The 17,636-nt window shown below is 43.6% G+C and overlaps 1 long non-coding RNA gene across 1 annotated transcript; it reads right to left on the reverse strand.

The window, feature by feature from the left end:
• Window positions 1-6,485: 6,485 nt before the first annotated feature.
• On the reverse strand, window positions 6,486-14,070 carry LOC307002615. Its single transcript, XR_013798503.1, has 3 exons — window positions 13,934-14,070; window positions 7,615-7,648; window positions 6,486-7,300 (listed from the first exon to the last, which is right to left on the reverse strand). It is a non-coding gene; the product is annotated as an uncharacterized lncRNA (long non-coding RNA).
• Between the last annotated feature and the right edge of the window lie 3,566 nt (window positions 14,071-17,636).

A 17,636-nucleotide genomic window follows, 5' to 3' on the forward strand; every position in this document is an offset into this window, starting at 1 on the left:
AAAGAACCTTTCATTTGAAATGATTAAACAAACAAAATAACAGATTGAGGATAGTGTGGGTTTGAATTTTGAAATAAGTAACATTGAGATTTCACAGAGACTCTTATATAAAATTTCTATAATATGTGTGTATCTATAATTTTGTGTGTGTGTGTGTGTGTGTGACTAAAATTGTGTGTGTGTGTGTGTTTAATTTTGTGTCTGTGTGTATAAGTGTGTGTGTGTGTATGTGTGTCTAATTGTGTGTGTTTGTGTATGTGTATAATTGCGTGTGGGAATGTGTGTGTCTATAATGTGTGTGTGTGTATTGTGTGTGTGTGTGTGTGTGTGTGTGTGTGTGTGTGTGTGTGTGTGTGTGTGTGTGTGTAATTTTATTGGAAATCATAATTTGAAATAAAATTTGGATACATGTAAAATTACCCATTTTTTGTCAATAAGCTGGGGCACGTATGGGTCTATAATTGTGTGTGTGTGTGTGTGTGTGTGTGTGTATAAGTGCTGTTATTCACGGTGCTCTGAACTGGTGTCAGGAAGAGGAGTCAGTGGATCAATATAAGATGTAGGAGGTATGAGGTGCAGAGAGTGATAATGAGGAATAATTTGAGGGAATTAGGAGTGCAGGAATTAACATTAAAGGATTGTTGAGCACAGGTGACAGAGCACAGGTTAGGATATTGTTAACTTTCTTCAGGGAAACTGGTTTGTTTAATAGGTTATGAGTGTTAAGTTAAATTTGAGGGGGGGAAAAAAAGTTAATGATTAAAAGTATAGATTCATCATTATTAAATAAAGAGAATTTTAGATCAAAATGAGTACAGCCTATTGAGCACATAGTGCAACCTGGGAAAAACAAGGAAGCTGATTGGCCATTGAAACTGCACATGGCACACATAACCAGGTGTGTGTGATTACCAGCAGACAGAGAGAGCTTTGTGAGCAGTGGATGTGCTTTTCCTACCCAAGTTGGGGGGTTTGGTGGTAATAAAACCAAAGGAGAAAGATTGTTAATCAGCATTGTGACGATTGAGTTTGGAGTAAAACACTTGCTGAGGTTGTTCAAAGACTGCTGGGAAAAGCCACAATGTGTTCATCATCTTTGAGATGCTACTGGTAGGACAAAGATTGTGTGTATGTTGGAAGTTGTTTGTTGATGCTAGCAGTTTTAGCATCTAACTTTTGAACTGCATTAAGTGCTTTTCATTTTACATTGCTGTTAACTGTGAATATTTTAACAATGTTTGTACTTTTGTAGTGACTCCATATATTTATGTTTTCTGTATAGGTTATTAAGTTAACCATCTGAAATAATCATTGAAAACGAGTACAAGAAGATCAAGTCTTGTCAATAAATTGCTTCGATGATGAATAAAGTTGATTGACGCCTTTTTCAAGTTTGGGCAGACATTGAGGCAAATACACTCGTGATAACTTGACAATGAGGATAAACAGGGATATGGGAAAATGTGTTGGGGAATGAATGAATGTGTGTGTTATAAGATTATTATTATTATTTTTCTATTAAAGCTGGTTGCCAACCGCCGTTAAAAACAAAGAAGAAGATTAGATAGGGGTGATTATTAATTATCAGGGCTGTCTGATTGGAAGAGATTTTGAAGGGGAACGGGAGAGCTTCACTCCGACGAGGCGAGTGAAGATGACTTAGGTAAAGTTGGTTTTATATTCGCACATTCGCGGACTTCCGCGTTCAATAACTCGTGAACTAAACGTTGTTGCTACACAAAACACCTATCACATATAACTACACATATAACACCAGAAGCTACAACCTATTTTTCCTCAAAACGATCTTTCCTTCGCAGTGGACAAAATACATTGATCTCTATGCGCAGGCTTCTAAGAAGGGACCATCTGCAAAGTGCAAACCTGAAGGAAAGCTCGTTTTGAGGAAGAATAAAATATTGAAACAATGTTATTTGTGTAGGAACAATATTCAGCTCACGAGATATTGAATATCTCGGTGAATATCTGAATATAAAACCAAATTTACCCAAGGTTCAGACTGGATCATGACCTTCAGTGCCACATACGTGGACAGCGCCACGAACATAGTCAAGTTTTCAAAAAAAAAAAGTTGCCAAACAGGGTAAACATAGTTTTAGGTTTGATATTTGATGCGTATTCACCTAGACTGCTTTAGTTTACTTTTGTGTATTCTACATACAGTACGCAAATATTTTTTATGTAAAACTTACAGTAATTCATTAAATGGATTTTTTCATGTTTCAAAGGTTGTAGTACTTTCATAGTGACCAGATTGACTTACTACAGGTCAAATTGTGACAACAACTCCCTTACTGTACGTACAATTGACAAATAAGTTTATGAAAAAATTACTGTGATTCGATGTAAGTATTTTTTCGTGTTTTAAAGGTTGTAGTACTTTCCTAGTGACCAGACTGACTTACTACAGTGACATTTTGACAATACCACCCTTACTGTACGTACAATTGTCAAATATGTTTATGAAAAATTACTGTAATTCACCTAAAGTATTTTTTCGTGTTCCTAAGGGCGTAGTGCTTTCCTAATGACCTGACTGACTTACTACAGGTGAAATTTTGCCAATAACTCCCTTACTGTACATACAATACACAAACACTCATGCTAACCATAAGCTACATTAGCATTAAGCTAATTTAGTTTGCTAATCTGGTTAACATGCTTTTGTGTTCTCATTCTTACATTGAAGCCTCTCCTCGGCAGTTTAGTAAGACAGTGTCAACTGAGTGGCACAAGCTGCTAAACCATGTACCATGAGCCCCGAACCATTGCGGTCGTGGGTTCGAAGAGGTACTGTGGCCTTAAGTGGTGGAAAAGTTGCTTCTTTTCCAGATATGGTGTCTATATGTGAAGGAACTCAATAAATACCAACATGCAGCAAATGTATATAAAAAATTATAATTTTGAGTTGCTTCTCACTTGAAGTATGGACCTTATGCACGAAAACACAACTTCCCAGTGGCGCAATGAGATGAGAGTCAGGCATCTGACCCAGACATAGTGGGTTCAAGCCCGTGTGGAACGACTTTATAAAATTGTGTGTAATGTTGTGTCATATCGATTCCTTTATTATTTAACATTGTACTAATCTTTCTTCCTCTTGGGTTAGAAATAAGTTTGTCTTGTTCATTATGTGTTCATTCTCATCTGAACTTCTGTTCATTTTGAGTAAATTTTCACCTGTACTTCTGAACCAGCTGTTTTTTCATGTATGTTCAATTTCTGCTGTTTTTACTCTTCCTGCTCTTGCTGCTGCTTCAGGGGCTTGGCCCCGTATCGCTGCTTGCAGCTATATTTCCACTTGTTCCTTAACCTGTAACCAAGAATACTAACACACACAGACACAGTTTCTTCAAGATTGGATTTGGCCAGGCTTTAACAATAAACAGGAGAGTATTCTCAAAACATCAAGATAACATGTTCTTTCTCTCACACTTTAAATCAACTGTAAAGTAAAGACTTTAACTAAGAAATGGTCTCTCAACTATAGACTTCAATGACCCCTGCTGAGACCATTGCTATCAGGGTACCCTAGAAAAGCAGATGGATGTAGTAACACCTGTTAAAGAAGTGCATATTTCATCTCTGGAAGCCGGGCTAAATGAGAAAGCACTGTTACTGCATTCCTGGCATGGGCCAGACCCTTCAGTCACACCTCAGATATCAAATACAGACATTTAAAGGATACATTAAATAACATTTTTGATAATCACACTGGTAATTTCTATAACAAAGTAAAATCTCATAAGCCTAGAGAAGTCATTCAACTCATTTGATATTTAGAAGGAAAAATATTGATCAATACCTTGATTAAAATCACTCATTAGAATCCAGAATCCACTTCTTCGGGACTTCATAACAAAAACTAAACTTGAATCATTACAATAAGGGTGTTGCTTATTTATAATGTTGAAAATATGCTTAAGCTAAAATCTTTACCGTTATTTTAATCAATGAAATAAATGTGTTGTACAAGGAACAGCAGTTCTAATACTTACTTTTATCTAAAACATTTATCAAAGTAGAGTGATCACTAGGAACATACTATAACCTTTGGAACATGGAACAAGCTGAAATTACAGTATTTTTTTCATAATAATATGTATGTACTGTACTTACAGTAAGGTCGATATTGGCAATATTTAAACTGTAGTAAGTCAGTCTAATCACTAGGAAAGTACTACAACCTTTGGAATATAAAAAAAACATTATAGGTGAATTACAGTTTATCACATAAACATATGTAATAAACATGTAATAATGTGTATTACATAAACATATTTAATGATTGTACAGTAAGGGAGGTATTGTCAAAATGTCACCTGTAGTAAGTCAGTCGGGTCACTAGGAAAGTACTACAACCTTTGGAACATGAAAAAATACTTACAGTGAATTACAGTAATTTTTTCATAAACTTATTTGTCAATTGTACGTACAGTAAGGGTGGTATTGTCAAAATGTCACCTGTAGTAAGTCAGTCGGGTCACTAGGAAAGTACTACAACCTTTGGAACATGAAAAAATACTTACGGTGAATTACAGTAATTCTTTCATAAACATATTTGATAATTGTACGTACAGTAAGCGAGGTATTGTCACAATTTCACCTGTAGTAAGTCAATCCTTTCACTAGAAAAGTACTACAACCTTTGGAATATTAAAATAAAATCACTATAAGTGAATTACAGTTTATTTCACAAACATATGCAATAAAAATATGTAATAATATATGTAATAATTTGTTTATTACATAAACATATTTGATAATTGTACAGTAAGGGAGGTATTGTCAAAATTTCCCCTGTAGTAAGTCAGTCTGGTCTGTAGGAAAGCACTACAGCCTTTTGAACACGAAAAAAAACTTACTGTGAATTACTGTAATTTTTTTAAAAAACATATTTGTCAACTGTACGTACAGTAAGGGAGTTTTTGTAAAAAATCTCACCTGTAGTAAGTCAGACTGGTTACTGGGAACATGCTACAACCTTCGGATAGTAAAAAATCCCTTTGGTGAATTAATGTAATTTTATTCTAAAAAGTACTTATGTAAATTATGTACAGTGAGGCAGGTTTCCTAAATACAATCATTATAATGCACTTTTTATTGTTGCTAAAGTACAATCAATAGCATTAGAACACATAATGTGAGAGATATTTGCTGGTACATCTGTAGTTTGCAAAAATGTAGTTGTCTGTTTGCACACAATGAAAAAAAAGACAACTTTTTAGACGGTCCCTATCTTGTTCACCGCACTACATTGGACATTCAGTGAACATTCGCAAGTTTGTATGCCATTAAAACAATACTTGCCCATTTTGATCGATTGTGGAAAATGTTGTAGTTCACCATCCTTGTCCTAAAGATCATGTAGCTGCTTTTATTTTGCAAAAATATGCTTTATTGCATATGTTATTGAGACACTTTTTAAGCAAAAAAGTGTGAATGTGCGAATATAAAACCAACTTTACCTAAGTGTGAAGATGATCTATACTACGGAGAGTATAGAGGTTCGCTGTTTGTTTAAAACAGCAAAAGTGAAACGTGCTCTGTGGGGCCCACTGGGCAATACTGGTGTAAGACACCACCCCAGTAGAGGACGTCCCTGGATTGTAGGTCCAGTGGCACCGCAAACCTGCTCAATCACTTCCATCTCATGTAGGGGTGATTATTCTTATTTATTTTGATTATTTTAATTTCTTCTATGTAAAGCACTTTGAATTACCACTGTTTAGCTTTGCATTTACTGAATGAGCACTGTGCCACTGTTCGTCCGACTGTTTGCACTGTATTTTATTTTCTAAACTGTTTTAATTATTCTTATTTCTTTTATTATTTATGTAATTATTTTAATTTCTTACTTTAATTTCTTCTATGTAAAGCACTTTGAATTACCAGTGTGTATTAAATGTGCTATATAAATAAACTAGCCTTGCCTTAAGGAAGATATATTGGGCACTAATGAGGTCGTCTTTGATTATGGCTGTATAGCATATGTGTCATCAGCAGAGTCTAATATCAAAGCATTGGATGTCATGCAAGCTCAGGCTCTAAGGATATGTACACTGTAAAAAAAAATCCCGTAAAAAAACGGTAAATCTCTGGCAGCAAAGTTTCCAGACGATTCCGTTAAATTACAGCAAATAACCATTTCACAAATTACAGAATTGACTTTACGGTCAAAATTAATTAAATGACAGTATATTACTGTTGATAATGGTTTAATTAACTGTGGAAAAACGTATATATTATGTCAAATAACATTAAAAAAACATTTAACTTTCAGGTTAATCTGAAAATTTAGGGTTTTATAAAGTTATTTTATGATAATGCTGTCTTAATCTACAGTCAATTTCTTTTAATATATAGTTTTTCTGTGTAAAATAACTATGAAGTTATGTATAAAAATGCAATTAGTACATAAATTAAAATACAAAGTTTGTATATTTAGTTTTCATTTTTATTTTTTTCAATCCAATTTACAATCCAAAACTTTTTTGAATAACTAAATGTATAAGTACAGAATACCTGCACATTTACAGTATTAGTCATTAAACAAACACTGAACATCAAGATACTGTATGTGAATGATAGGAAATACAAGCTTAGTATATAATATAGAACATGTAAAAATATCCACATTAAAAGGCCATTGCTGAATACCTTTATACTCTAATAGAACTAATTTTATATGTTTACAATTACATTTTATCCAAAGTGACTTCCCAATTAAGAGAACAATAGGAGCAACAGGTGCAGTGACAAGTCCCAGTTTAGTCTAGCACAGTACACATAGCAAGTTTTTTTTTTTTTAAACAAATATAGTATTATTGGGTCAAGTGTTTACGAAAAATATGGATCTTTAGCAGTTTCTTGAAAATGTATTGAGTTGTGCTGGTCATTCCACCAGCAGGAAACAGTCCAGGTAAAGGTCAGTGAAAGTGATTTTGTCTCTTTGGGATGATGGCACCACACTTGCAAAACACAAGCTTCTGGAGGACACATAGATCTCAAGCATTGAGTTTAGGTCTTGCTGGAAGGCCTGCCAAGAGAGCATTACAATAGCCCAGTCTGGATAGAGCAAGACAAAGAGTTGTGTAGCTCCGATAAGAAGAGCCGGATCTTTTTGATGTTGTATAAGGCAAATCAGCAGGATCACACCGCAAGGATGGTTTGGCTGAAACCAGAAGCAGTTGGCAAGGTTGAGTTGAAGGTCATTCATTCAGCAAGAGTTGTCCATCAGGTAGGCTGAGATGCAAGCAGCTCCCATCAGATCATCTGGCTGGAATGAAAGGTAGAGATATGTGTCATTAAGATAGTAGTGATAGGAAAAGCCATGTTTCTAAATGACAGAGCCTAGTTACAAAAAAACTAAAACCAATAAAACAATAGAATAGATGGGTGAAATCTAACACTCGTGGTCTTACTGTAGCAAAACCAAAACCTTGTGCAGCCACAGTGGCCCCACAAGGATCAAATTAATATTCACATGGGAAAATATACAGTATAAAACAAATAATTATTTTATGCCATTTTTAGTGCAATCATATGGAGTCAGAAGACTCAGCCATTACAATTTTTAAAGTTACTTCTTACCTTGTTTGCCATGATCAGCTGCTTTCCAGATGACCTGAAATCATAAAAAAATATTATTTTTTTGTAAACTCAGTATTACATGTAAGAATATGTTCTAATGGGACAATGCAAAACCTCAACTGACTATGATCTGGAAGCTGAGCAGGAAAGGCTAACAGTTATGTTTTGAGCATGTGGTTTTAGTTACATTTATAGAAAGTAAATGTAACTTTAGCAGCTATATGATTTACTGTGACTTAGCAGTATCAGTTACAATTTGTAAATAAGTTAATTTCTTGATCAGAACACAAACGTGCTATATATTTTATTTTATAAGCATCATTATACACATATGCATTATATAGCTATGTGTTGGCAAGCAGATGCGGCCAGAATTGCAATTCATCATGTTGTGCTCATATTCTAGTCTCATGTGCTGTTAGTTTAAGTGACTGAACTCGATTTATTAATGGTTAATTAAATTGACCACGTGGTTTAACTAACGTTACAAAGAAAATAAATATGGTAGGCCTATTTGTAGTAAAACTGTGTTTATTAAAATGGTAATAAATACACCAAAAACAATTTTACTAAAGCAAGGATATTTTTAAGAGAAGAGTTTTTAGCTTCTAGATCGCCGTTTAAGATATTGTAATGACCCGGCCGTCAGCACTAGCAGCTGGGTGCATTATGGGTAATTGTGTGTTGGGAGTTGATTTATGTGTTATTACAGCAAGATCGTTGAGTTTTTGTGATAGTAAAGTTATGTGTGTTATGTTCAAGTTAGGTCAGGTGTTCTTGGTTCATTACTGCCTTATGTAAAATGTGTCTCTTACCGTCATGGAGAGAGGTGTGTAAGGGAGCGACTTGGCGATAGGGCCTTGCCTGTGTGTTCGTTCTTTGTTTAAAATAAATGGAGGAGAAAGACAACAGTACTGCCTCCTGCTGGTTTATTTTAACAATACTCCACCTGCTGAAACACTCATGGTCGTGCGGTGTATGGGACACGAGTGTTCATATCTCGTGCTAGTAATTAGCCTAGTAAAAGTGCAATAGCATAACTTAGCTCCGGTTAGTCCCACGTTTTAGTGAAGAACTACAAGTTATTACAGTGGTGTCAGAAGTGGGATTCTAAAAGCTGTTTAGAAGACGCTGTTATGGAGCGAAGTATAGGCGAATTAGAGCGTGCCATTCACGAGAACAGCATCATGCTAAAGCGTCTGACGAGTGAGACGCCGCGGAGGAGCAGGGCTCCGCACCAGCCTGACGGCGCCAGCGTTCACCGGGCCATGTACCGCTCTCCTAGTTGCAGGCAGAACGAACTTCCGGTCGTCTCACCGACACTCCAAATTAATGGCCGACCGGGCTCCCTCACACGATCGCCCGCTAAGCTGCCACGATATAGCGGGTTGACGCCCCTGGAGCCCTACCTGGCACAAGTCGACCTGGCCGCCCTCCACGATGGGTGGAGCTGTGAGGAGACAGCGATTCACTTGGCCCTCGCCTTGGAGTGCCCCGCACTCCAGGTCCTCATCGATCTGTCTCCTGAGGAGCGGCGTGATCTCCAGGCCCTCACTGCTGCTCTCAACCGCCGCTTCGGGCAGAGAACCTCCGCAGAACAGAGCAGGGAGGAGCTAACTAACCGACGTCGACGTGAAGGAGAGAGTGTGGGTGCTTTTGCCGCTGACATCCGGGTCTACGCCCGGAAGGGCTACCCTACCTTCCAGGTCGCAGCAAGGGAAGAGCTGAGCCTCCATGCTTTCCTGCGGGGTCTTACACCTGAGAGGCTCTGCCAACATGTCCGCCTATTGTCACCCCGAGATCTAAGTGAGGCGCTGAGAGAGGCTGAGAGAGCTGAGGAGGTGCTACAGGCTGGGCCGGCAACAGGTCAATCTCCACTCCAGCGTCATCTGACAAGAGCCGTAGAACGGGAGGTGGATGGGGTCCGATCTGAGGAAGAGGTCAGCCGGGTTCAACCAGTGGAGACCCCCCGACGGAGGACGAGGCTAGACCGCTGCTACCGCTGCGGAGAACCGGGGCATTTCGCCAGGGACTGCCCTGCCCCGAGCCCCTGGCCCCGGGCAACGTCACCCCCGGGAAACGACCTCGGAGTGAGGCATTGAAGGGACCCTCACCCCATTATTCAGCACCCCTCCACAACGACTGCCCTACTGTGGGGCGCTGCGGGTTTGCCGGAGGACTGTACTTGGACTGTGTTGTTGACAGGCAGCCCTGCAGCGCCCTGGTAGATACGGGGTCCACCATTTGCTTGCTGCGAAAAGGACTGTTGTCAGGAACGTCCGGTCCTCTTCCGGAAGACTGGACCCCCACCATTACCGAACTGCTCACTGTCACGGGTGAAAGGACAGTAATGCCGGGAAAGAAACTGTTGTCTGTGGTGGTGGGGATGAGCCAGACGAGCCACGAGTTCTGGCTCGCCGATATCAGAGATGAGTGCATTGTTGGCTTGGACTTGTTAGCCCACTGGGAAGCACGTGTCGATGTGCCTGGGGCCGCCCTATGCTTAGGTAACGAGACCGTGCCGCTCCGATTGGGCCGGAGCCGTCATGGAAAAGCTCCGACCCCCAACCGCCACACGAGAGCGGCAGAGACTCAGGGGGAGCCCTGTGGGAGTATTGAAGCTCAGACCACTGCATCTCAGCCACTACCACCACACGCTCTATCCGCCCCCCCATCACCGGAAACTGTTGTTGCTGTTGAGGAGTTGGGGCGGCGAAGCAGTGAGCATCTGAGCACGACGCAGCAGGAGCAGCTACAGAATCTATTGGGGGACTTTGTGGACATTTTTGCAGCCCGTGAGGAGGACTGTACCAGAACAGCTCTGGTGCAGCATCAGATTGACACTGGCCCCGCTGCCCCCATTCGCTTGCGCCCCCATAGACTGCCTCTCGCCAAGCGCCAGGCTGCTGAGGAAATGATTAGAGAAATGGCAGCTAACGGCATTATTGAGCCCTCAGACAGTCCCTGGGCTGCACCCATGGTCATGGTGCGGAAGAAAACGGGGGCGTGGCGCCCTTGCGTGGACTTTCGGTGACTAAATGCAGTCACCCGCAAGGACTCATACCCACTACCGCGCATTGACGATGCATTGGATTATGTAGCTGGATCCTGTTGGTTCAGCTCTTTGGACTTGCGCAGTGGGTATTGGCAAGTGGAGCTGGCGACAGAGGCCCGGCCCAAAACTGCATTTACAATAGGGCAAGGACTGTGGCAGTTTAAAGTGATGCCCTTTGGACTGTGTAATGCCCCAGCCACCTTTGAGAGGCTGATGGAGCGGGTCCTTGAAGACATTCCCCGCACCCGCTGTGTGGTTTACTTGGACGATCTGTTGGTCCATGCCAGAGACTTTGACCAGGCTGTCCACAACTTACGGGAGGTCCTGACGGCCATCCGTAACGCTGGGTTGCGGTTGAAGCCGGCCAAGTGCAACATGCTCACCCGCCAGACGCAGTTCCTGGGACACGTGGTCAGTGAGAACGGGGTGGCTACCGACCCGACAAAGGTGGCCGCGGTGAGGGACTGGCCCCCACCAACCAACATCACTGAGCTGCGGAGCTTCCTGGGCTTGGCCTCCTATTACAGGAGGTTTGTCAGAGACTTTGCAACCATTGCCAGCCCCTTACATCAGCTGACAAACAAGGGCCGGCGTTTTGGGTGGTCGGAGGACTGCGCTGCGGCCTTTCAACAGCTAAAAGCGGCTCTCATCGACGCTCCTGTCCTGGCCTACCCTGATCCCAACCAACCATTCCTTGTGGACACTGATGCCAGTAACGTGGGGGTCGGGGCCGTACTATCCCAGAGGAGGGAGAATGGAGAGCAAGTGGTGGCCTACTATAGTTGCAGCCTCAGTCGCCCAGAAAGAAATTACTGCGTCACCCGGCGGGAGTTGCTAGCGGTGGTCCTAGCCATCCGTCACTTCAGGCCCTACCTCCTGGGCACCAGGTTCACACTGAGGACAGACCACGCTAGCCTCACTTGGATGCTGAATTTACGCCAGCCAGAGGGTCAGGTGGCAAGGTGGCTGGAGATCCTTCAAGAATACGACTTTGAGGTTCAGCACCGACCAGGGCGGCAGCATGCTAACGCTGACGCCCTCTCCAGACGTCCATGCTTTGTTGACGAATGTCGGTACTGCAGTCGCCAGGAAGAACGAGGTCTGGGGCCATCGTCGGCAGCAGTAAGGCCGGATGACTTCGGCGGAGATGGGGAACCGTTCACCACCGAGCAGCTGAGGCAACAGCAGGCAAATGATCAAGTACTGGTGACCGTCTGCAACTCCTGGTTCCCCATGCTCTGCGGCCGGTGGTCCTCCGTTGGGTTCATGGGGCAGCTGGAGCCGGCCATTTCGGGAACTCCAAGACAGTGCGGCGGCTGCGGCAACGTTTCTACTGGCCGGGATGTCGGCAGGACACAGAGCTGTATGTTCATTGCTGCGATATTTGCACGGCACAGAAGGGACCCAGCCGACGCTCTCATGCGCCACTACAGCAGTACCTAGTCGGGGCGCCTATGGAGAGGACTGGGGTGGACATCTTGGGTCCATTTCCCATCACAGATGCCGGCAACCGTTTTGTCCTGGTCGCTATGGACTATTTTACGAAGTGGCCGGAGGCATATGCGGTGCCAGATCAGAGTGCTGCCACTACGGCGCAGCGACTAGTGGATGAGATGTTTGCCCGGTTTGGGGTGCCGGACGAACTTCACAGTGACCAGGGGCGTAACTTTAAGAGCCGAGTGTTCAATGAGGTGTGCCAGCGATTGGGGGTGAAGAAGACAAGAACCACTCCCCTTCACCCTCAAAGCGATGGACTAGTTGAGCGGTTCAACCGCACCCTGGCCACCCAACTTGCCATCTTGACCAGCCAGCACCAGAGAGACTGGGACCAGCATCTACCTCTGGTCCTGTGGGCATATAGGACAGCAGTGCAGGAGTCAAGTCAGTCCACACCGGCGGCGCTGATGTTCGGGAGGGAGCTCCGCACGCCGGTGGACTTGGTGTTCGGGTCGCCCCCCGAGCCGGAGATTGCTGGTGGGCCAGAATTGGATTACTTCAGGAAATTGAAGGAACGTCTGAGCACGGTCCATCAAATGGCCAGGGAGGTTCTGGGGGACGCTTGAGCCCGCCAGAAGCGGGCATACGACGCCCGGGCCTACGATTGGGCCAGGGGACAGAGTGTGGGTGTTCTGCCCCCAGAGGAAGCGGGGGTTGTCACCCAAACTGACTCATCATTGGCAGGGACCTGGGGAGATTTTGGACAAAATTTCGGAGGTGGTCTTCCGGGTCAGAATGCCTGGACGGGGTAGACGGGTGGTGCTTCATAAGGACCACCCACTGGTCCCAGAGCAAAAGACTGATGGAAGCCAGAGAGGCTCCCCGAAAACCACTCCCAGCGCCGAAACAGACAATAACGGACTCAGGGCTGAGCCTGGTGCTGGGGGTGGAACACCAGGGAGGCCTAAGCGTGTTCGACGCCGGCCGGGACATTTGTTGGATTTTGTTGTGGGAGATTAGGGTTGTGGGGACACTAACCCTCTTGGGTGGGGGCTATTGTAATGACCCGGCCGTCAGCACTAGCAGCTGGGTGCATTATGGTTAATTGTGTGTTGGGAGTTGATTTATGTGTTATTACAGCAAGATCGTTGAGTTTTTGTGATAGTAAAGTTATGTGTGTTATGTTCAAGTTAGGTCAGGTGTTCTTGGTTCATTACTGCCTTATGTAAAATGTGTCTCTTACCGTCATGGAGAGAGGTGTGTAAGGGAGGGACTTGGCGATAGGGCCTTGCCTGTGTGTTCGTTCTTTGTTTAAAATAAATGGAGGAGAAAGACAACAGTACTGCCTCCTGCTGGTTTATTTTAACAATACTCCACCTGCTGAAACACTCATGGTCGTGCGGTGTATGGGACACGAGTGTTCATATCTCGTGCTAGTAATTAGCCTAGTAAAAGTGCAATAGCATAACTTAGCTCTGGTTAGTCCCACGTTTTAGTGAAGAACTACAAGTTATTACAATATTGATTTACTGACTCATCATTATAACGGAGATTTTATACAATTGAACGGACTTTCATATGAATAACAAGTCTCTAACTTAAGTAACGTGTTTTAGGTAACTTATTTTGAGATGTGGGTTCAACTGATCTTTCTTAAAACAGATGGAAAATTGAAATACTCATGCTGCATTTTCAATGTTTTGACGTCCTCGACGCCAGTTATGACATAATTTAAGAATGCTAATGTTAGCTTGTAAACAAACTGTCAACTGAAAAATGTAATATCAAATATAGTCCAAATGTAACTTAGTATGATGAGACTCTTACCTCAGTGATCGGATGGCATGATGTCCGGTGTGACGAACCAGGCTCAATGAAAAAGGCGCGTTATATCCGAACAGACTGAATGACAACCGGACTTCAGTGCTCCTGCTCACGGCTGCTCTTGACGAAAACGATTGCTTTGAACACTGTTGATCTCACAATCAGTGTTGCCAGATTGAGACGGTGATTTCCAGTCCAAAAGCTCACCAAAACCCGCCCACTCCAAGATAAAACCGCCCAAAATTTTACTACCAAAATAACGTGATATAATTTTATGGCCATGTCATTCAAGGTTGATAAGCACAATTTGTATATCCTTAAAACAAAATAACGATGATAAAATAAAATGAAAAATAAAAAAAATTCCCAGGAAAACGGATCAAAACAGGGCAATAATTAGGGAGAATTAGCAAATATGACTTTAAATGTCCAGGTGGACACTGTCAAAACGGCAATCAATATAGAGCTAGACTGCACACCAAAGGAGCCGAGCTAGACTGCACACTAAAGGAGCCGAGCTAGACTGCACACTAAAGGAGCCTATATAGAGCTAGACTGCACACTAAAGGAGCCTATATAGAGCTATAGGAGCCTATATAGAGCTAGACTGCACACTAAAGGGGCCTATATAGAGCTAGACTGCACACTAAAGGGGCCTATATAGAGCTAGACTGCACACTAAAGGAGCCTATATAGCTCTATATAGGCTGTATCTGCACACTTAAAACTCTTTCTCTACGATGTGCTCGTCTAACAATTTGTGCTGAGATGTCCACAGGATTTGAAAGAAAATGTAAAGCCATTGCAACAAACACTGGGAATTAGTTCTACCAGAAAGACTCGGGAGAGTAAATATAGTGACAATTATCCATTTATTAACAACACAGCAAGCAATAAAGTTCTTTGGCGTAGGCCCCGTCCGTAGCTCGCAATCTGAGGGTCCGGACTCTGCATATCCTGCCTGGAGATCAAGGCAGGGGCGCAGCCGACCCCCTGTGAGGTATGGAAGGGACCATCCTGGTGGTGGTGGGGAGGATGGAGGGAAGGATTCCACTTGGAGGTGGAGGGGAGGATGGTGGTGAATTGGCGCGTCAGCATCTGCGAACTCAGACAAGAGTAAGTGACCAATCTTTTATACCACGAGTATTGGAATGTGATTGGATAGATAGATAAAGGTAAAGTGACGTAACAATTAAGTCTTCCCGGCAGAACTTTATGCTAAGCATCCATTTCTACCAGAAAGACTCGGGAGAGTAAATATAGTGACAATTATCCATTTATTAACAACCCAGCAAGCAATAAAGTTCTTTGGCGTAGGCCCCGTCCGTAGCTCGCAATCTGAGGGTCCGGACTCTGCATATCCTGCCTGGAGATCAAGGCAGGGGCGCAGCCGACCCCCAGAAATTTAGGTGGAATAATGCTTCCACCAGGACGGAGCCTACCCCCCAAAACGATAAATAAAATTGACCCACCATTCTGTGTCCTGGAGTTCCTAGAAAGTAGAAGAACAAGAGTTAGCATGGTAAGTGTGGACATAGAACGCCATAAGCTGGAAGCTACATTATAGAAGGCCATTTCGTAATTAAACGGAACCTGAGGATAACATGTAGAGTGTAGTAGACAAGGCCGCAGGGCCACACGGCCTTTAAGACAATGGGACGAACACGGTCTGATAGATCACAGAGACATACACGGTCTGTTAGACCACAGAGACAAGGCCGCCGGGCCACACGGTCAACAAGACCACAGAGACAAGGCCGCCGGGCCACACGGCCTTTTAGACCACAGAGACAAGGCCGCCGGGCCACACGGTCTGTTAGACCACAAAGACAAACATGGTCTGCTAGACCATAGAGACAAGGCCGCCGGGCCACACGGCCTTAAAGACCACAGAGACAAGGCCGCCGGGCCACACGGCCTTTTAGACCACAGAGACGGTCTGTTAGACCACAAAGACAAACACGGCCTGCTAGACCATAGAGACAAGGCCGCCGGGCCACACGGCCTTTTAGACCACAGAGACGGTCTGTTAGACCACAAAGACAAACACGGCCTGCTAGACCATAGACAAGGCCGCCGGGCCACACGGCCTTAAAGACCACAGAGACAAGGCCGCCGGGCCACACGGCCTTTTAGACCACAGAGACGGTCTGTTAGACCACAAAGACAAACATGGTCTGCTAGACCATAGAGACAAGGCCGCCGGGCCACACGGCCTTAAAGACCACAGAGACAAGGCCGCCGGGCCACACGGCCTTTTAGACCACAGAGACGGTCTGTTAGACCACAAAGACAAACAATGGTCTGCTAGACCATAGAGACAAGGCCGCCGGGCCACACGGCCTTAAAGACCACAGAGACAAGGCCGCCGGGCCACACGGCCTTAAAGACCACAGAGACAAGGCCGCCGGGCCACACAGTCTGTTAGACTACGGAACAAACACTTTTTTTTTTTTTTTTTTTTTTTTTTTTATAACCACCACCACCAGTAGTTGCATAGGGATTTACCTGGACCATTTACTGGAGAGCTTGCTGAGCTTCAAGGATGATTCTTGAATCAGGTCTTATATGACTCGAATGAGGAGGAAGACCATCTGCCTAGGATCTTGATGGCTGCTGTAGTGGCTGCCCCGATCCTGAAGGAATGTCCGGTATACTGGGAGGGAGATGGGCTGCAGCTTTTGAGGACAGCAACTAAATGAGCCCTGAACCAGGCTTTAGATAGAGGTGCTTCGTTAGGTTGGAAAATAGAGGGGGGAAGATCTGAGAATCTTGGGCAGATTTTTTTTTGAATTTAATCAGAGGAGAAGGAACAGAATTTATTGCTAATTTTTGAAATTGTTAATGTGATAACATAACTTGAATCATTCTAGAGTACATTCTGCAAAGTTACGATACTCAAGGTCAACCATGGAAGATTTTCATTTAACAAGATTGCTTTAAGGACTACGACGAACGCTGAGAGGGACTGAGCGGCATTCCTCCCGGGTTAGTGGCATCACAAACCCTAAAATACATGAGACCAGCCCCCGGAATATGATTTACAGAATGAGCTGATCAATGAAGATAACTACAATAAGCTGCATAATCATGAAATAACCATCCTGAAGTGATGTCTACATGTTTACACTTCTTGGGTCTCTCCGTCTTTGACTGACTCTGATTTGAACAAGCTAAAAGTTTTGAAATTTGTCTGTGAGGGGTAAGCAAAGCTGTAGTACGAGCGGTTGAAACTCCGCCCCTGTGCCGGGAGCAGCAGCCTGACTGCATCCGAGGGATAGACAAAAACTATGCACTTCACTCACCCTCAAATGACAATTACGGCATCCTATACGAAAATAACTGTGGGGCTTTCCGAGCCAAACCCCTCGCACACGCCCTGGGGACACCGGAGACCTACCACCACATAGATTTCGTAATTGTAGACGAGGAAGGAACACCCAGCCGTGATCAGGATGGGAAATAAGAGGAATCTGAAAAGAGAAACGAAACATTATAACAAATACGGAGTTAAAGTATTGAGCTTTTACGGTGTTGGGAGTCACGCCTTCAGTGAAATATGGTCTAGCTGGATTGACTTAATTTACATGATCTCTGTTAGAGGAGGGCAGGGTGATGGATCCGGGTTGCTGAAGGCGAAGCCGTCTGAAGCCTGAAGACTAAAGCTTGAAAGCACGAATATGGCATTGGAGTGGCCATGAATGAG

The sequence above is a fragment of the Phoxinus phoxinus genome (genome assembly GCF_949152265.1).
Source record: "Phoxinus phoxinus genome assembly, chromosome: 1".
Classification (NCBI taxonomy): domain Eukaryota; kingdom Metazoa; phylum Chordata; class Actinopteri; order Cypriniformes; family Leuciscidae; genus Phoxinus; species Phoxinus phoxinus.